The 21,565-nt window shown below is 41.7% G+C and overlaps 1 long non-coding RNA gene across 4 annotated transcripts; it reads right to left on the reverse strand.

Annotated features, from left to right (window-relative positions):
• Nucleotides 1-5,523: 5,523 nt before the first annotated feature.
• On the reverse strand, nucleotides 5,524-21,212 carry LOC147497004 (uncharacterized). Of its 4 annotated transcripts, none has more exons than XR_015194987.1 (7): nucleotides 21,073-21,212; nucleotides 20,913-20,964; nucleotides 20,718-20,824; nucleotides 19,963-20,068; nucleotides 7,401-7,984; nucleotides 6,348-6,518; nucleotides 5,524-5,705 (listed from the first exon to the last, which is right to left on the reverse strand). It is a non-coding gene; the product is annotated as an uncharacterized LOC147497004 (long non-coding RNA). The 4 variants fall into 4 exon arrangements; XR_015194988.1 differs by having other exon boundaries at nucleotides 19,963-20,352; XR_015194989.1 differs by lacking the exon at nucleotides 20,718-20,824.
• Nucleotides 21,213-21,565: the final 353 nt, after the last annotated feature.

Genomic DNA, 21,565 nt, shown 5'->3' on the forward strand with positions numbered 1-21,565 from the left:
TGCATGATGACTCGTCACTTCTTGTGGGTTAGCAGAGTTGGTCCACGTGTTGTGTCCAGTGGTAGCCCAAGATGTTGGTGTTTTTATAACTTTCTGTCTTTGCGTAGAGCTCGTCACCCTGGTCATTCTGGCAGTTCACTTGCCGAAATCGGAGTCCAGGTTTGACAGATGTGAGCTCCGGAAGTTTGCTGCTTCTTTGCATGTGTTCCCGTTCTGCACTGGTTTTGCCCCGATGGAATCTTCAGCTCTAGTCAGGCTTTGTTGGGCTTCACTGGGGCTGAGTGGGAAGACTTCAAGTAGGGGTGGGAATTTGGCCCTAACGACCCTAACTCGGCCCTGACCGACCCGACCCTAAGCCCTATAAAGCCCTCACAACTAAAGCCCTCACAAAGTTTAGGGCCGGCCCGGCCCGGCCCTAATGCCTTCTAGGGCAGGGCTAGGGCTAAGATTCTAAAACATAGGCCCGACCCTAACCAAGCCCTAACCAAGCCCTAACCGGCCCTGTTTCACACTTTCACTATAAATACACATACTATAATTGTCCAACTCTTTGTTAAATATTTTCAATTAAAATAACATTGTCATTTGTAATTTATCACTGACACCCAAGGGTACTTTCAATAACTTGTCTTATATAACAAAAACTTGTCAACTTAACAGCCATGAAGAACAATGAGCACTAGCCTAATAAAAAAATAAGACTTTATTCCTTTGATCATCAAGTCAAAGTCCATAACTTATTATTCTCAATTTCTTTTCTCACTTATTTCTTATAAATTATATTTTTATTCACATCCAAGCCAAGTCTAAAACTAAAGATTTCCTTCCACACCATTAAAGCAAAATACAGAGCAGACATTTGTAACATAGAAACCAAAAAACAACCTTTGTCAGAAAAATGACATTTGTAATCTCAAACCTTTCTCCATCACTTGTTCAAAAGCCAATATTTTCATTTCCATATACAAAGCTTGAATCACTTTTAAATTAGAAGAAAGGTAATATTATATTTGTTTGAATCTATTATAGAAATAATTTATGATATTACAAATAGTTTAACAACTTCCATGACCTTTAACCAAAACTATTATGTTTCTTCTTTATATCTATTACTTCTTCCTTTAAAATGATAATATAATTATTTGTCTATGTATTTCAATTTAAAATGTAATTTTAGTGAGGTTTGAGTACAAGGAAGAACAAATTCCGAACTCTCGATGTACTTCAGTTCATTAGATTGTGGATGTGCATTTTAAATTTTTGGACTTATACAGGATTATTACTAGATTGGTTGGACTTTGAGTTTGTAGATTATTGTACATTTTTGTAATATAAATGAGTTTTAAAACTGATGTAGTAAAAAAAAAAAAAATATAGGGTCCGCCCTAAAGCCCAAAATTCAAAAGCCTTTAAAGAGGGCTTAGGGTAGGGTAAGGGCTTGAGGTTTAGACTTGTGACCCGGCCCGACCCGACCCTATGCTGACTTTAGGGCCGGGCCGACCCGGCCCTAATATTTGAAGGGCTTTAAATGTTTAGGGCCGGGCTAGCCCGACCCGGCCCATTGCCCACCCCTAACTTCAAGTATGTACAATATTCCTGTGCTTTGATGCAGGTTTTATCATCAAATTCATGGTAACTGCGAAAACCTGCAAAAGTACAAAAATATAATTATATCATGATTATTAAACACATAATCAACCAAAATGCTATGTCTCTACGGTGTTTAGTATTACAGTTTTGGGTGCTTATCACCCTTCTTACGCACAATGAAAAGACAACTCGTAACTTTCATTGTCTTTTTCAGGTTACAAAGCATTTTAGACCACTTATCATAAAAGCTACATCTTAGCACCAAAAGGAACCTTATTTATGCTTATTATGAAGACTCGAAGCTGCTATGAAAAAGTGCTGAAAAAGTCAAAGTCAAAGTCAAAGGTCAAGGACTCAAAACTAGATAACTTAAAGTCACGTCATTAACTCAGAAGACTAGAGATGGATGACCTTGATAAAAAAGAAGACTTGCTCAAAACCTAGCTTGATCAAGAAGAAATGAAAAAGCAAAAGCAAAACGGAAATACATAAAGCAACCATGGTGAGGTGTCTTGATTGTAGAGGGAGTGGGCAAATCAGACTTTTGTAAAAGTAGGGGTATAAGAACTAAAAAGAACGAGGAGAGAATACACCTAGAATTATTCTAGTGTCATGTAGGAGTAGTGTAGGATTTATTTTTCAAATCATTTACATTCAAGTTTGTTTTACTTTTTGTTCTTCAATTCAATCAAGTTATTTCTTTCAAGTTTTTGTTCTTTAATTCAATCAAGTTATTTCTTTCAAGTTTATGTTTTCAATCATTCAATCAACAAGTTCCTTTCAAGTTTTCTTTCATCAATCAAGTTGTTTCTTTTCAAAGTATTCATTCAATACAAGTAGAGTCCATAAAAACAAGTTCTAAAAGCTAAAGAATACTACCTTTTCTCCTACACAACTCCCATTCAATCCAAATTCTAAACAATTTATAGTGAATCATAGTCAATACTTTTACAATACTCTCACAACTAGTACTTCAAATGGCACCGCCATCATGGATTGAAAGAATCTGGATGCTTGGTTGATGAAGTTCTAGTGGTTAGTATTCCAAAGTTTTTTGAGTGAGGTTCACCATAAACTGTTTAGATCTTGAATGAATGGGAGTTTGAAGGAAGGAAGGTAGGTTTCTTAGCTTTTAGGACTTGGTTTGTTAAGTCTACTTGTATTGAAGAACATTAGAGAAGACTTGTTGATTTGAATGATTGAAAACACTAACTTGAAAGAAATAACTTGATTAAAAGGAAGAACACAAGTTGAAAGAAATAACTTGATGGAAATGAAGAACAAACTTGAAAGAAATAATTTGATTGAATTGAAGAACAAAAAGTAAACAACTTGAATGTAAATGACTTGAAAAAATAAAATCCTAACCTACTCCTACATGACACTAGAATAAGTCTAGGTGCATTCTCTCATCCTACTTTTGAGTTTTTACACCTCTACTTTTACAAAAGACTGATTTGCTTTCTCCCTCTACAATCAAGACACCTCACCGGTTGCTTTATGCTTTTCCTTTTTGCCTTTTGCTTTTGCTTTTTCATTTCTTTTTTATCAAGCTAGATTTTAGAGAAAGCCTTATTTTGTATCAAGGACATCTATCTCTGGTCTTTTGAGTTAAGGACTTGACTTTTAGCTCTCTAGTTTTGAGTCCTTGACCTTTGACTTTGACTTTTTCAACACTTTTTCATAGCAGCTTCGAGTCTTCATAATAAGCGTAAATAAGGCTCCTTTTGGTGCTAAGATGCAGCTTTTATGATAAGTGGTATGAATTGATCTGTAACCTAAAAAAGACAATAAAAGCTATGAGTTATCTTTTCATTATACGTAAAATGGACTTTAATGCAGTAATGTAAGGGTAATAAAATGCAAATTTAGGAGTTGATCACCACCCCCAAATAGCATTTTGCTTGTCCTCAAGCAAAGATAAGAGAAAAAACTAAGATCATAAATGAGTAATTTATTATTAATTATACTAATCTCGTTTCGCGGAGTGCGATTGCATTGACCATATGCAACAAGGCCTTTAACCACTAAGAATTCCCTAGTGGACGAACTTTAAGCCTCGTGAGAGTTTTCCAGAGAAGGTACTTACAAACTTCTTCTATCTAGTACAAAGGTTCTTGTCTCCTTATTTATTCTCAGAAGTCTATACATCTTATTAGCGGGGAATAAGGACAAGCTCCTTTGAACTTAGAGTAACATATGTATAGTAATTTAATCATCTAAAGATAAATGTGCAGACATGAGCAATGAAATGCAAAAGCAGAATTGTTTTTGAAACTTTTGGAGAGCGTCATTAAGGTGGGTTCTCATAAGGATATGTTAAAACTCAAACTCTCTGATAGATTCACTCAAGTTTCGTTCTCTCAAATGCAGCGGGCATTTATATTCCTCACATACCGGGGTCGATTAATTACACTTGACACTTAATTGTCACACTAGCTTATTCCTAATTGAGCTAGAGGTCTTTTATTAAGAGTTACGAGGCTCGGGTGATGGTTTAGAAAAAAAAAAGGAAAGGAAAAACAAAAATCTGATAAGTTGAGAAATTGGGTCTTCAAGATACTTGTAACTAGAAAATATCCTTGTTTTGTTTTTTGTTTCGGAATTGTGATTCATTAGCCCTTTGGGTTTGTGACTCCATATGATTTAGAAATTTTGGGAGTTCTAACTTTGCTTTTGTTTCTGATATCGACTCCTTTTGATTTTAAACTTTTGGGAGATTCAATTTTTGATTCCTTTGATTTTTTGGAGTTTAGGTTTTTTATGGGTCTTTATTTTCTTCTTTTTATTTTCTTTTAGAAGCAACTAACTAATTTGTTTTTGTATAAGGTCTTCTCTTTTCTTTTTATGATATTCATCCAATTCTCAACTCGTCGGGCATTTATATTCCTCACATACCGGGGTCGATTAATCACACTTGACACTTATTGTCACACTAGCTTATTCCTAATTGAGCTAGAGGTCTTTTATTAAGAGTTACGAGGCTCGAGTGATGGTTTAGGAAAAAAAAAAAAAGGAAGGAAAAAACAAAAATCTGATAAGTTGAGAAATTGGGTCTTCAAGATACTTGTAACTAGAAAATATCCTTGTTTTGTTTTTTGTTTCCGAATTGTGATTCATTAGCCCTTTGGGTTTGTGACTCCATATGATTTAGAAATTTTGGGAGTTCTAACTTTGCTTTTGTTTCTGATATCGACTCCTTTTGATTTTAAACTTTTGGGAGATTCAATTTTTGATTCCTTTGATTTTTTGGAGTTTAGGTTTTTTATGGGTCTTTCTTTTCTTCTTTTTATTTTCTTTTCGAAGCAACTAACTAATTTGTTTTTGTATAATGTCTTCTCTTTTCTTTTTATGATATTCATCCAATTCTCAACTCGTCAACTAAGTAAACTTTTTATTGTGTGTTGTAATGGGTCAAAGATATATGGTGAAAAATAAAAAGGGTTTTAGAATTTGGTGAAAGCTCAAGAGGGGTAACTAAAGCACTTCACCATAACAGGCTATTACTAACGGCTAAAAACCGTTAATAATAATTTTCGCAACACTTAAATTGCGTTGCAAATAAAGCATGGGCAAAGTGTTAGAAATATTTGTAATAGCTAATAAGCGTTGCAGGGTGAAAATTACTAACGGTTAAAAGGCATTGCTTTGCTGACTTTGTAACGATTTTTTATGACGCTTTAATTTTCACTTTTAGCTTTGCAACGATTTAAAACCATTACTAATGTGATAATATTGTTAAAAAAAATTAATTAATTATTTTAATTTTTCCTGCCCCATTACATCATGATTTATGACGCCCTTAACCTGCAAAAATGACACTACACCTCAATTCCATATATAAATTTATCCACATTCTCATTGCCTTTTCATACCATTTGATAAGTAAATAATTGCAAACGCAAGCATAAGAAAGAAAAAAAAAATAGGACATTCCTTAAACAATATAAATAACTTCAAAATATTTTCTAAGAGTTACAAATTCAAAGTCACAAATTAGGGTTACAAATTCGATACGATTTTCCAAGCAATCCCGAATCTTTACAATACCAAACATTGGTGATGGCTTTACTCACTATAAATCCTAGTGCGGCTCCACAAAATCCATCTAATTCCTAAAAATTCACAAAACAAATAATGAACTTAGAAATACAATAATACTAATTAAACTCGTGTAATTAATTAAATCTTTGGAAATCCACCAAAAGAAAGAGCATTTGTTGCATGCTCCATGAAACAATGATTACATCAATACACCAAACACACAAATCAAAGATATTCACACAAGAATAAAAAACATAGTAAACGACATAAACAAAATAACATATACATTCACAATGCTGATGAACGTATAGAGATTATACTGTGTTATGTCCAAGTGGACCTTTAAGTGCAAAAGTAAAACAATCACCTCCACCTTTCTAGGAGGCTTTAAAATGCTTTAGAAACAAAATCACCACTTCTACAAACCTAGGACTGTCCAAAAATATTGTCTTGCATCATGTACTAGCACGCCATTGACACACCTACATATTTACATAACTACATTATGAAAATATATGCTAAAAGGTATAAATTGGTCGCGCTATAGGGACACCTTCAAAACTCGGGAATTGAACTAATGGGACTCATATCATAACAAAAGATGTTAGCACGACATATTACGGAACATTCGTATTATAATTAAAGGAGCAATTTAGTCTCTCGACCAATCATGTATAAACATAAAGGACATGCTTTGATAATTAGGGACTCACCCTAGACTTGTCGCAACTTCAGAGCCAGCTGTATAATAGATCTTTCTATCTACAGAGGGTTAGAAAAATCCAGACGCTACTACTTGTATTGCAGATAAAAACTCATTTCTTGCCTTGGCAGTCAAATTGAGGTAATCAGGTCCATATATAGATAGTGCTCAAGTCAACCACCTAAAATAATCACAGATGGCATTCCAAAATTTTAAAAGTTAGAATATAACAATGTATTACTTTATGACTTGACTTATCCAATCGATAGATAATGAGTGCCAGCAATGAAATTAAGAAGGAAACACAAGTACAAAAAAAAAAAAAAAAAATATGAAAAATATAAACAATACTGAAAGTAATATAGATATGAGAAACCTAACACGTAAGATATTTATTTGGGTGTATCATTAGACTTAATTCACTGCATTTGCCGCTAAAGGAAAATGTAGAAATTGGTTTATCATAAAAAATAAAAATAAATTGTTTTGTTAGGCTCCTTCTAGATTTAAAGGACAGTTAGCATCCCTTTGGCATGTCATATGACCTAGGTTGTATGCTTCAGCACACCCTGTGTCACTTGTCTCACAAACAATGCACAAGGGATTATCTACCCACGAACTCCAAACCCACAACGGTGAGGCAAACCACATTGAGTGATCTTACCCTCGGTCTCCAAACCTCCACTAGTCTTGGTATTAAAATATACCATACTTTAACCTATGGAGGATTGATGGCAATGAATCTAAGAATAAAACCCTATTCACAAGTATAAACCCCACAAGAACCACTATTCTTATGTGTCAAACAAAGCTTTCATAGAAAGCTCAAACAAATTTCAGAAATTAATATCGACAAACACCTATAAGGCATGATCATTGAAACACTGCATGTGTAATGAAGATGAAAAATAAAATTGAAAATTCAGCATAGGAGAAAGCACTGCTTCATGAGGATTAAGATGGAGAAGATACGGAAATCAAAGGTAAAAAAAAGTATTTACCTTTGATCTTAAACAATGGGGCATAGATGTAGATAAAAAAAAGTAAAAAAGAGTTGTCGAACCTGTTTTATATTCCTGAAGCACAGTACAGACTTCCCTTCCACCTGCCCAGTACGAATCAGATGCCGAGAGTCCACCTAGTATACAAGTAGGTTGCAAACAAGAAAAAGTATACAAGTATGCAATGCATGTAAGTACGCACAACTTCCCCAGAAAAAATAGAACCCAGTTCGGGTAATTAAACTTTTCCGTATGATTACATAAATAAATTAGAAACCATAGTCAAGATTTATAGCAGTAGCACCAACACCTTGATAGGACATTTTAAAGAAGGATAATGTGCTTCACCTCCCATTAATATTAAGAGTTGCTAAACATGGCGCTATATAGTATGATTTGGTATTCATTTAGTGTACAAATAAAAAGTAATAAAACGCTCAGTATCAATATGGACTTAATTTACCTACTGTGGTAAAGCAACAACAATAAAAAACAAGCAAGAGAAAACGTGTAGAAATTACTTGCCTTCAAAGAGAACTCTAGCAAGAAGCCAGAAATATGAAGAATTCATCTAACATTCTAACCACACAACTTGGAATCTTTAAAACCCTCAACCAATTGAGCATTTATGTTCATCTTTGTCAACCTGCAATAATTAGCAACAACTCAACAATGAAAGCTCACAGAAGAATCTATATCATTCCACAAGTCTAAAGGAAAACAATGTTTAGTTATAAGCAAACTATCGTCCAGTTTCGTTTCAATCCAAGTACATGCATACTTCAATCCCACAAACAAGAGTATAAAATATTGATGTATACTAAAGCTTATACAGAAGAATAAACAAAGAAGTTGTTTCATGCATAAATTGCAACATATTCAAAATATATAACACAAGGCCAATGCATATTATTATATTTGTGTGATCTAAAATGATATACCAAGCAAAAAATAAACTTCTTCAGAATAGTGTATGAACCTAAGATCTCAATCTCTCAATAGTTTTCTCTTTTTCTCTCTTCCTTCTCTCTCTGTGTCTTTTTTCCCTCCTTCTCTAATGCGGCCTCCCTCTTTCTATCTCCATCCTCTTCTTTTTATACCCCTTCCCTTTAGGATCTGGATTGCCCATCTATCCTCTCATCTGATAGCTCCCCTTTCTGCCGTACATATGCCACGTCCGTGGTCTAGGGTTCCGCGGTTATGTTTCCCTGCTCCCCGGGTTATCTTCTTATGCTGCATTCCACTCTTTGTCCCGCTGACTTGGTCTCCTTCCCTTTATGGGGTCACCACACACTGCATTTGGGTCGTCCATCTATCCTCTCATCGTGTGGCTCCCCATCTCTGCCGTACACATGCCACATCCGCTGTCTAGGGTTTCGCAGTTATGTTTCCCTGTTATCCCTCTTTATCCCGCTGACTTGGTCTCCTTCCTTTTATTGGGCCACCACAAATGCCCCTTCTCGACTCCGCGATCCTATTAATGGACCCGGGGTCGAGAACCCTCACCGCCTCATTCTCTGTGCAGCCTAATATCCCCTCATCGGTTTGCATGTGATGTTGATTGTAATCATCACGCGCGTTTTCTGCCGCCCTTCGTACTTTGGGCTGACACGCGTCGCCTATTGGCTTGGATTACTGGCCCGACCCCTCGATTTTCCCAACTTTCTAAAATTACCTTTCTATCCCTCCTCTATTTAAACTCTTCCCCTTCTCCTTCCTTTCTCATTTTAACTCTCACACTCTTCCTTCACTCCTCTACTGCTCTGCCACCTTTCTCCCCTCCAACCAACTTCCGGCCTGCGTGCATGTCCTCAATTCCTTCGGTGACTTCCTTTCCCTTCAAGCATTATCTTCCGGCTTTTCACTTCTCTACTTGCTTCTCTTGGTATGTTTTCTGAGCTTTCCCCTTTTAGTTTTAGTTTGCAATGTTACTTGAATTTATTCAAATTCTAGCGTCTGTTCCTCTCCTTTTCCAATGTCGGATTCTGAATCCGGTGACTCTTCCTCTTCCCGGTCCGGTAGAGTAGCGTCTCCACCCGCTCCTACTGCCCCTGCTGCAGTCCCATCCACTTCTGGCTGCCCGATCTCCTTATTGCAGCCCCCTTCCCGGTGTCGTAGACCTAATTTGGGCGCAATCAGGGTTGCCTATGGCATTCCGGCCGACATAGTTTTAGAACACGTGCCATCTGTCACCCACTACCCCCACCTGGTTCCCCGACGTCCGGGGCACCTTGTAATCACTATGGGTCAAATTGTCGCCGGTTTACGGTTGCCTCACTCTACTGGACGTCAAGGTATGTAATCATTTCAATATTTCCCCTTGTCAAGGCATAGGGAATTTTTGGAGTTATGTATGCCGCGAACTCGTATAATAAGACCAGAGACCCTAAGATTACGAGCCACGATATCTTCTCTCAATACTACATCAAGAAAAGTACCAAAGATGTTGGTGTGGGGTACCAGTCCTTTTGTGTGCGCCCCCAGAAGCAATCCTTTCTACTCCGAGTCACAACCTCGGATAAAGTGTGGCATCACTACCCGTTGTATGTATCGGGGCAGTTTCTGTCCACGGACCTTCCTTCTGGTTTAACTCTTAACCATCTTGCCTTCATACCCCGCAATACGTATCTCTATTCTTCCCTTCTAACTTGATGTATTGCCCCTGTTATCTCTAAACCGTGGTATCTCTCTGTTTTTCAGGTTGACGGCCAGACTCCAAGTCCAGCATTTACTCCGGCATCTTGAGTCCTATTTTTCAACAGCTTCGCAACCTCGGCCTTGCCCAAGCCAACCGCCTGGGTATTCATCCTACTACCGCTACCCCATTGCTACCAATCCCCAACCTACACAATATAGGCAGTTTCTCAGCTCCATTTTATCGTCCTCCGCCTCCCAAAGAGCGTAAACCCCGAGCATCTCCTCCAAAGAGAAAGTCTCGCACTCACACCTCCCGCCGCAATCGTCCCCGAACCTCCACACACTCCCCCGCCTCCCTTGAATCTAACGATCCTCCCACCTCCTCCGCTCCTGAAGACGTCCCTTCATTCCGCTCTATCTCCAATTGGGACGATCAATACACCTCTCCCCACTTCCCTCTTGAAGATATGGACGTTCACAAGCAAAAACTTTTTGACAGTGATACCGGTGAAGATGAGGTGCAGGAGATTCCCTCCACAGAGGTGCGGGCACTTGCAGACCCCCCCTCCATCTAAGAAACAGCAGACCTCAGCATCTTCATAACCTACCCCTACCACTCAGCGGACCTCCACATCCGAAGAACCTGCCGCTACCACTTCAAACCTTCCCCCTGCTGCCTCTTCCCCCCACACGCCCGGTATGGCAAAGAACCAATTCCCCCTACTACCCCAGCCTCTGAGCTCGCACCTGTAGAGGACTTTTGTCCTATTTTCAATGTGCGCAATCGCAAGGTGAATACCGCGGACTCCGCACTGGATAATGCGGCCGTGGCTTCCTCTCTCTTTTACAATGTGCACTTGCCTAAAGACATAGCGTATGCAGACGGGGGTTCGTTTGATCAACACCGTACTTCACTGTATGCCAACTGGGAGAGGGTACTATTTTCTTTTCTTTTTTGTTTTTTAAACCCCTCTTCCTCTTCGATCCTAGGTGAGCCTGGATATCTCCTTCATGATCCGCGGCCTGTACAGTGCCAAAACCAAGGTTGCCTCCCTGGAAAAAGAGCTCAACGGCCCTGGTGGCCTAAGATCTGCCTATGCCGGCCTTCAATCGGATCTAGCAGCTGCTAATTTGGCCAAAGTCAAGGCCCAGGATGAGCTCCAGTCCGCAGAGAGAGCTCACAAACAGTATATGGATAAGGTCAACGAACGTCTGAGCCATCAAAGGGAAGTGCTCCTCCAACAACATCAGCTCAACCTAGATGCCCTCACTCAACAACATCAGGCAGCCGTGGACGCCCTCACCCAGAAGCATCAAGAGGCCTCCGTTGTATCGCTGCAACAGCACCAGGCCGACATGACTATACTCCGCGACCGCTTCAAGGTCCTGGCCGACAAGAGGGTGGCCAAGAAGATTCAAGAGGAGCATGAGAGACTCACACGGGAAGGTCGTCTTCTCCCGGAAAGGCCCGCCACCCCAATGATCGAATCCCCAGAAGCCATGAGAGAAGATGTGTCGTCCCAAGAAGTCAGTCGAACCATTGACCCAAGCGACGGTCACCCCTGAGGCCACCGTGGCCTCCATCGAGGAAGCTATTGAGGAGGTTCCTGCTGCCACTATCCAAGAAACTACTGATGTGATACCCGCCAATGACTCCACCTCTGAAATGATCTAGAGATCTTCTTTATGTAATAAGATACTTCTACATTGTTTGCTACACTCCTCATTTTGCTACTATTTCTTTTAATGTGATATTTGATTTTGCCTATTGCATAGTTGCCTCTTTATCTCTTGATTCTAACTACTTGTTTACATTGCAACCTATCTCCTTAGGTAGATTTCCAGGGTTCCACCTCTATCCCCTGCTCTTTTTGATTGTATCCGCTAGATATGCCTCCGACTAATCCCTTTCTCTCCCCTTGGTTGGCGATGTTGCCTGATGTAGGCAACCCTACTTGCCCCAGGTATTGTGTGTATATTATGTCCGAAAATGACTCATCCCAATCTGATGTCTCTGTTGCCTCAGCCAGGAAGGGCGCATCCCCTCCGCCGTCTCTCTCCATGATTGGGCTCCATGCCCCATGTATAGATCGCATCTCCCGTCCGCGAAGGGCTCATCCCGCTCTGCGGGCCCCGTAACTTTAGGAAGCTACTTGGGGCAACTCCTCCTGGGGCTAGAGTCACCTCTGACGTTGTATCAGCAGAAGGTCTTATCCCCTCTGCCATCTCTCTCCATGATTGGACTCCATGCCTCATGTATAGATCGCATCTCTCGTCCATGAAGGGCTCACCCCGCTTCGCGGGCTCCGTAGCTTCAGGAAGCTACTTAGGGCAACTCATCTTGCCTCAAGTCTAGGGTCAACTCTAGCATTGTATCAGCGAAGGGCTCATCCCCTCCATTGTCTCTCCCAATGATTGGATTCCATGCCCCATGTATAGGTCGCATCTCTCGTCCGCGAAGGGCTCATCCCGCTTCGCAGGCTCCGAAGCTTCAGGAGACTACTTGGGGCAACTCATCTTGCCCCAGGTCTAGAGTCATCTCTGGCATTGTATCAGCGAAGGGCTCATCCCCTCCGCTGCCTCTCCCCATGATTGAATTCCATGCCCCATGTATAGGTCGCATCTCTCGTCCGTGAAGGGCTCATCCATGGGCTCGGTGAACTCAGGTAACCGCTGGCTTGGGGGCAACTCATCTTGCCCCAGGTCTAGAGTCATCTCTAGCATTGTATCAGCGTAGGGCTCATCCCCTCCCCTGTCTCTCCCCATGATTGGATTCCATGCCCCATGTATAGGTCGCATCTCTCGTCCGCGAAGGGCTCATCCTGCTTCTTGGGCACGATCAGGCCGTGAAGCCTGCTGGAACAACTCATCTTGTTCCAGGCTCGCTCCAGCTCTAGCATCAGCGAATGGCTCATCCCCTTCGCTGCCTCTCCCGCTGGTAGGCGTGGAAGCCTGATGTGGTCACTCTCCTTGCCCCATGTCTTTTGCATCTCTGATCCGCAGAGGGCTCATCCCACTCCACGAGCACAATTAGGCCGTGAAGCCTGCTGGACCAACTCATCATGTTCCAGGCTCGCTCCAGCTCTAGCATCAGCGAAAGGCTCATCCCCTCCGCTACCTCTCCCTTTGATAGGCGTGGAAGCCTGATGGGGTCACTCTCCTTGCCCCATGTGTCTTTTGCATCTCTGATCCACGAAGGGCTCATCCCACTCCGCGGGCTCGATCAGGCCGTGAAGCCTGCTGGAACAACTCATCTTGTTCCAGGCTCGCTCTAGCTCTAGCGTTAGTGAAGGGCTCATCCCCTCCGCTGCCATTCCCTCCGATAAGTGTGGGAGGCTGATAGGGTCACTCTCCTTGCCCCATGTGTCTCTCGCATCTCTTGTCCGCGACTCACATTCTCGTTTCGATATCATACATAACAAGCAAATTTCCTTTTACAAAAGTGTTGTGGTTTTATACATTTACAAATAGCTCCAGTCCTCTGCGCTGGATCTTCCTTACATTGTTTTGTAACTTCATTACATTTAATTGTAAAAAAATTCAACATTCTTACATTCCAAGGCTTTTCTATCAGTTTGTCCTCCATCGTTCGTAGCTTGTAAGTACCAGGCCCTCCTACTTCCACCACGATGTACGGCCCTTCCCAGTTTGGACCCAACTTCCCATCCTTTTCTTTCTTTGTGCTTGGAGTAACCCTGCGGAGCACCAACTCTCCTACCTTGAATTGTCGCGGCCTAACCCGCTTGTTGTATTGCCTCTGTAATCGCCTGTGATATTCTTCCAATCGAATGCGAGCTGAGTCTCTTCTCTCCTCTGCCAAATTCAAATCCCCTGCCAAGATGTGCCAATTCGATCCCTCCTCCACGGCCTTGGTTCTCATAGTAGCTGCCACCATCTCTGAAGGAATCACGGCCTCGACGTCGTAGGCTAAGGCAAATGGGGTCTCCTTGGTGTAATTCTGCAAGCACCTCTAAAGCTAACCGCGGCCCTAGGCATTTCAACAATGGCCCATTGAAGTTCTTTCGGTACAACTCACCTTCCAACAAAACATATCTCTGAGAAGCCTATTCCAACCTTCTTCTTTCTTTCTTATCAGCCACCTCCTTTCCCTCTAAAAAATGTTTAATGGGATCCATCCATCCCCCTTCTTCTTCTGTAATCTGGCACACCTCTATCACCTCCTCTGTGCTTGGCCTCTCCAGTCTTCCTACCCTTATCGTTCTTTCCTCAGACCCAGGTATGGCCGCAGCCACATACCCCAGGGCGTCCGCATGTTTATTCTCCCCATGCCCCAAGTGTACAAATCTGAGCTTCACAAACCTGCTGGACCTTTCGTGCAACACCTTCAAATACCTAGCCATTCGCGGACATCGTGTAGTGAATCCCCCATTAGCCTGACGCACTACTAGATTAGAATCGGAATACACGGTCAATTCTTTCACCCCGAAGTCCTCGGCCATTCTCAATCCCGCTATCACTGCCTCATACTCTGCTTCGTTACTTGATGCCGCGAACCCTAGTTTCATGGTCTGTTCTATCCGGTTATTCTCAAGCGTGACCAACACAACTCCTATGCGGCTACATGCGTCCGTGGCGGATCCATCTGCGAATACTCTCCACCCATTCCTCTTATCCCATGGGTCTAGTAGGTCGGGCTCCCTCTCCCTCTTTGGTTCCATGACTATCTCTTCGCCACAAGTAGGATCTTCTGCGGGGAACTCAGCCAGAAACTTCGCTACCGCCTGCGCCTTCTCCGCGGTTCTAATCTGATATTGTATCTCGTACGAACTAAGCATCACTGCCCATTTCAACATTCTCCCTGACTTCTCTGTTCTTAAAGCTTATTTGGGAGGCAAGTTAGTCACCACCACCACCGAGTGTGACTCGAAGTACGGTTTCAACTTCAAAGCCGAGAAAATTAATGCAAGGGCATACCTCTCAATTCTACTATACCGTGTTTCTGCATCCAACAACGTTTTGCTTTGAAAATACACCGGCTTCTCTATTATGTCGACTAGCCGGACAAGAACTGAACTAACTGCGTACTCGGTGGCCCCCCTTCTCCCCCTGCTCTGGTCGAGATAGCAAGGGAGCCTTACCCAAATACCTCTTCAACTCTTGAAACGCCTCCTCACATTCTGACGTCCACAAGAAATTGGGGGTGTTTTTCAGTAACCGATACAGCGGCCTACATTTATCAGAGATGATTTGGAAATGAACCTATTCAACGCCGCAACTCTACCCGCCAACCGCTGTACTTCCTTGACATTCTGCGGTAACGGCATCTCCACCAAAACTCTTATCTATTCCGGATTAGCCTCTATTCCCCGCTGAGTAACAATGTAGCCCAAGAACTTTCCTGTGGTCACTCCGAATGTGCATTTCTCCGGGTTCAGCTTCAAATTGTACTTTCGCAGTATCCAAAATGTCTCTCTTATTCCCTCTAAATGCTCCTCCTCCGACATGTTTTTCTCCACCATGTCATCTATGTAAATTTCAATCTTCTTCTGAATCTTGCTTTCAAACATTTTCTCCCCCAGATGCTGGAAAGTGGCTCGAGCATTCTTTAATCCAAATGGCATCCTTGTATAACAATACGTGCCGCCTTCTACAATAAATAATGTTTTCTCCTGGTCCGGTCCGTACATCGCGACCTGGTTATATCCCATAGATGCATCCATGAACGAAAATATTTTGAATCCTGCTGTCCTATCCACCAATTCATCCACCCGCAGTATGGGATAGCTATCTTTCGGGCACTCCACATTCACATCTGTAAAATCGACGCACATACGCACCTTGCCATTCTTTTTTGGTACCACGACCACATTGGACAACCAATCTGTGAACTCCACTTCTCGTATTATTCCAGCTCCTTTCAACCGCGCCACCTTCTTGCGAATGCCCTCCACATATTTCGGTCTAATGCTCCGCATCCTTTGCCTTACCGGCTTGGCATCCTCTTTCATGTGTAGCCGATGACACGCGAACACCGGGTCTAACCCCGTAACATCCTCAATCGCCCACGCAAACACGTCTTTATTTTCTGACAAGAATTGTATTAACTTACTTTTCCATTCCTCCGGCAAGCTAGACCCTACCGCGGTGAACCTCTCTTCCTCCCCTTCTCCAATATTCATTACTTCAATCTCGTCCAATGTCTTCGGACCCACAGTTGCCTCCTCCTCCCCCTCCACTGAGGCGCACAGTAATTGTTATGCCTGCCTCTTCCTAGGATTCAATTTGTCTTCTTCAGGTCCGCGGATCAGCCGTTTCACTATACTTCTGTGACTGTTCTTAGCCGTCACCTGATCTCCGCGAACTTCATACATACCCGTTGGGGTGGGAAACCGTATCACTTGATAGTATGTTGACGGGACTGCCTTCATTTCATGAATCCACCGCCTCCCTAAAATTGCGTTGTACTGAGAAGAAGAATCTACCATCATAAATCGCGCAAATACCATCACTGGTCTTGTGGTTACAGGCAGCAAAAGTTCTCCCATAGGCTCCGTCATACTCCCATTGAACCCGTATAAATTAGTCTGCAGAGGCCTCAATTGCCCAGGATCAATCCTCATTTCTTCCAAAGCTCCTTTAAACAACAAGTTCACTGCACTACCACAATCGATCAACACCCTCTTCACCAGGTAGTTGCCCATTGCTACTGTGATGACCAACGCGTCCTCATGGGGAGAACCCACAGCCCGTAAGTCCGCACTGCTAAAGACGATCTTGTCTCTGTCCTCCGCTACCCCCTACTCTTGGTCGCGGTCTGTCTGTGAGATGCTCGCGGTTCTTCTCACCCTGTCTCTATGAGCATTATGACTTAGTACCTCTCCACTGAAAATCACATTAATAGTTCCTAGTATACGATCCTGGCGCGGCATACACTCCTCATTCTATGCTCCCCTTACAAACTCTCTCATCCTCCCTTTTTCCACCAATCGTTGAACCATCCACTTTAGTGCATAACAGTCGTCGGTCTCATGATTGCGTATCTGGTGATAGGCGCAGAAAGGTTTATCAGGTAGTTTTCCTGGGGTGTTCTGCGACCCTTCATATCCCTGCAGATTCTTAATCAACGGCAATATTTCGCTCAGGGTCTATTCAGCGGCGTCACTTCTATCTCGCGGTATGGCTTCATTTCTCTGTTTTCCCTTCGAATCCCCTCCCGGCTTCTCTCTGCCCTTGCTGGGTATCAGCGGTATCCACCGCTTTCCTTTTCGGTCGCCCCCGACTTTCGGTGTTCCATGTCTTTCTCCAACGATAACACTATTTTCCCTGACCTCTTAAACTCCTATATACTGTCCTCATACCTAATATACTTTTCCACTCGCGGATATAGTTCATGCAGGGTTGCAATCTCATTTTTCGCCACCGACTGGTGTACTCCTATTCCTAGCCGCAGCCCTCTTTCAAATGTGATCACTGCGGTTCTCTCATCCAGATTCTCAACCTTCAATGTCTCAGCCTTGAATCGACATAGATATTCCCTCACTGACTCCGCTGACCTTTGTCGAACATTGAATAGTGCCACAATATCCACCACACGTTTTTTCTGGTGTATGAAGTGATCTATAAACACCTGTTCCAATTCTTGGAAATTTCTTATGCTTCCCACTGGTAACCAGTAATACCAGTCCGACGCCCCTCCTTTTAGACTAACCGGGAACATCATACACCGCAGCCCGTCATATCGAGACTCTTGCCACAGTGGCATTTGCTGCCGGAAATGATGGATGTGATCCGCTGGGTCTCTTTTACCGTCGTACCTCTCGAACCTAGGCTGGTTGAAACGCTTTGGGACCTCCAAAGCCCAGATGTCGTCCGCTAATGGGTTGCGGTTTAGCCCGGCCATCACCTGACTAGCGGCTCCCCCATGACTCTTCATCTGCTGTCGGTTCGCTTCCCTATCATTATCTATCATCTCTTGCACGTGTTCGATTGTCAAGCCGGTCACTGGATTTTCAACAAGATTCGGCCCATCCTCTTCCTCTTCAGAGTCCTCACTTGCCTCTCCGCCTACTTATTCCTCTTCCTTTTCCTTCTCTCTTCTCAACTCGTCATTCTCCTTTCTTAACCTCCCAATCTCTTCTCTCATAAGCCGCATCTCTTCTGTTTCCTGCTCCTCTCTTCTGTCTCCTTCTTCATCAATCACCGCCTCTGGTATCGAATCCTGCACCGCCACCCTCTTCAGTCTACCTACCTGTTTCTTAGGTGTCATTTCTAACTTGCTTTTATCTCTTTCCCACAGACAACGGCAAATGTATGAACCTAAGATCTCAATCTCTTAATAATTCTTTCTTTTTCTCTCTTCCTTCTCTCTCAGTGTCTTTTTTTCCCTCCTTCTCTAATGCGGCCTCCCTCTTTCTATCTCCATCCTCTTCTTTTTATACCCTTTCCCCTTAGGATCTGGATCGCCCATCTGTCCTCTCATTCGGTGGCTCCCCTTTCTGCCGTACATATGCCACGTCCGTAGTCTAGGGTTCCGCGGTTATATTTCCCTGCTCCCCGGGTTATCTTCTTATACTACATTCCACTCTTTGTCCCGCTGACTTGGTCTCCTTCCCTTTATGGGGTCACCACACACTCTATATCTGGGTCATCCATCTGTCCTCTCATCGTGTGGCTCCCCATCTCTGCCGTACACATGCCACATCCACTGTCTAGGGTTTCGCGGTTATGTTTCCCTGTTTCTCGGGTTATCTTATTCCCCTGCATCCCCCTCTTTATTCCATTAACTTGGTCTCCTTCCCTTTATTGGGCCACCACAAATAGTAAGGTTGCCTCATGTATAAAATAATGTGGCATATATTGTGATCAAATCAAATTATTCACATGCCTAAGAGAATAAGCACGAAGCTGCCGATCTACACTAGCCATACTAGAAGGAAAAGTGCGTGAAGTATTAATTTGGGAGGGGGGAGCAATGGAAAGCCATATTTGTAATGGACAAATACTTGTAACCTTTACAAGTAATTTAATGCACACCACTAACATCTAGATGCAAACACTACAAGACACCCTACTGTTGATCCTTTCGACTGTCTTCTCCATCCTAGACCTTATTAAGATGAATAAAAAACCATATTAACCTAGCTTGGTTTTTATCAGTAAAACAACATTATTTATAGAATGTGAACATATTATATGGCCATAGGATAGAGGCTGAACAACCTAAATTCAGGTTGAGGATAAACCATACCCAGCCAAAACAAGGGGCATACAGATAAAACACAAAAACATATACAAGGGGCATCACCAATCACAAGCACATCAGCACTTATAAAAAGATATGAGACCTTTAATTCAACAAGAAAAATATAATAAAATAGACCCAACAATGAAGCTAACAAAGTAATTACTAAATTCCACCATTTTCGAACCCTTTTCGTCCAAAAAAGCTAGGTTACAATGACACGGGCACGCGTGTCGGTGTCCGACACGGATACGGGGAGCAGTTGAAGATCGACACGGGGACACAGATAGGAATAATTAATTAATTTTTTAATAATTATAAATTTATTAAATTAGATGATAAATCAGAAATTCGAGGTAAATTAAATACAATATGTGTCCGTGTGTGTCCGACACAGATACGGACACACACACGTGGATACGTATCTGATACAGATTTTTTTCAAAATATGGCGTGTCCATGTAACCTAGCAAAAAAGAGATCAAAGATTTGCAAAGGGTGAAAATTAGAAAATTTTCAGCAAGATTCTAATTTAGATCAAAACTATTTATGTTATTCAGCAAATATAGGGAGCTTAATCATGGTTATTAACCATAAAACACATTTATACTATCATCAGAAGCAATATAACAATGATCTACCATACAAACATGCAGATTCAACCACATTAACATCAAAACTCAAAGATCTAGTTATATTTCATTCTAAAAATAACATACTAACATGATTGGAGACAAAAACATGAAAAACAACAAGATCTGACAAGTGATAGAAAGGAAACTTACAGAGCAGCAGAAGATTCATCAGAAGAATCAGAAACGATGAAAACAGAAGGACCAAGCTTCAGTATGTTCAGCAGAGAGAATAAGAGGAAGTTCATGAACAGCTTTCCTTTTAGGATGAATATTGAGGTGAGTCAGGACTAAAAGAGTGCAACAGAAGACTTATATTTCTACACATAGTATTGAGGTGAGTCGCGGGACTCACTTGGCTTCAAAGAAGCCATTTATGTTGAAGAATACCACTAAAATCTTGACACACAGCACCGTTAATGTCTGGGTGAACTTGGTACTAAACAACAATATTTTCAATTTTGCAGGAGCAAGTACATGGTGTCAAAACCAGTGTCCATTTCAATACTAATGACCACAATGGCAGGGGCCTTCTTCTTACTACTGCACACAAACAATACTACTCTGTACATTAGTACCACTATCATAGGAGTATGTACTGGAGCAATTAGCTCCATAGCTGTCTCTACGACAACAGAGCTTTTTGGAACTAAGAAATTCAATGTGAACCATAATATTGTTGTTGCCAACATTCCTATAGGATCCTGTGTCTTCGGATACTTCGCAGCAGTACTTTATCAAAGGGAAGAAAATCATACTGAAGGGATGAACTGGAGATGCATGGGTGAAGATTGCTACAGAAAAACTTTCATCATTTGGGGAACTGTTTGTTCTTTTGGAACTCTTCTCTCTTTTATTCTCTACATTAGAATCCGTAAATTCTACATGCGGAATCTATGAGAACTAACCTTACAATGATATCACCAGCAAAAACAATCTTATAAAACTGAACAGCATCACTAGCTTTTGGTGCTTCCACAAATAACTGTGGTTTCAAACCAAAGAAACTCACACTCTATAGTATTTATAGAGCGTGGATTGAAATGAGGAGCCGTTATCAACAAACTAACAAAAAAAAAATCAACAATTCACAAATCCCTTACCAAATTCGCTGACAAAATTGGAAATGATCTCAAATCGAAATCCGGTCATGACCTAATTAGATAATCCAAAAAAGTGAAGAAGAAAATTGAAGAGGAAAGCACAAAAATAAAAACGCAAACAAAAGAATTGAAGAGAAGAAAGAAACTATTTTGAACTTACCTTTGTTTCTTCGTTGGAGATGAGGAACTGTTGGTTCGAGCTATCCACTTAAATTAGCTGAGTGAGAAAGAAGAGAATTGTAACACTTAACACACGGTTTTCTCCCATTTGAAAAAACGTTAGGCTGAGTCCAATGGCTCCCTCTCCCTTTAAAAGTAGTGTTAAAGTCAATAAAATAGAGTTAAAGTCAACAAAATGGGGATGGTTATATGAACTCCACTTAAAGTTACTCCAAACAAACTCCACCACTAAATACAATGAATTAGACGCTAATTTTTGGTGGAGATGTTCTCTACATAATAGAGATTATCCTTGCAAAAAATCAATTCATTTGAAGATGTACAACCTCGTCAAATATCATTTATAATGTTTTGAAATTATCCAACGGCCCATATTTGTTTAATTTCGGTATAACTTTTGACAAGGTTAAACATATTCAATTAAGTTGATTTTTTGTGGGGGCGTTCTTCATCATATTATGTATATCTCCACA

Source organism: Coptis chinensis, chromosome 5 (genome assembly GCF_015680905.1).
Source record: "Coptis chinensis isolate HL-2020 chromosome 5, ASM1568090v1, whole genome shotgun sequence".
Classification (NCBI taxonomy): Eukaryota; Viridiplantae; Streptophyta; class Magnoliopsida; order Ranunculales; family Ranunculaceae; genus Coptis; species Coptis chinensis.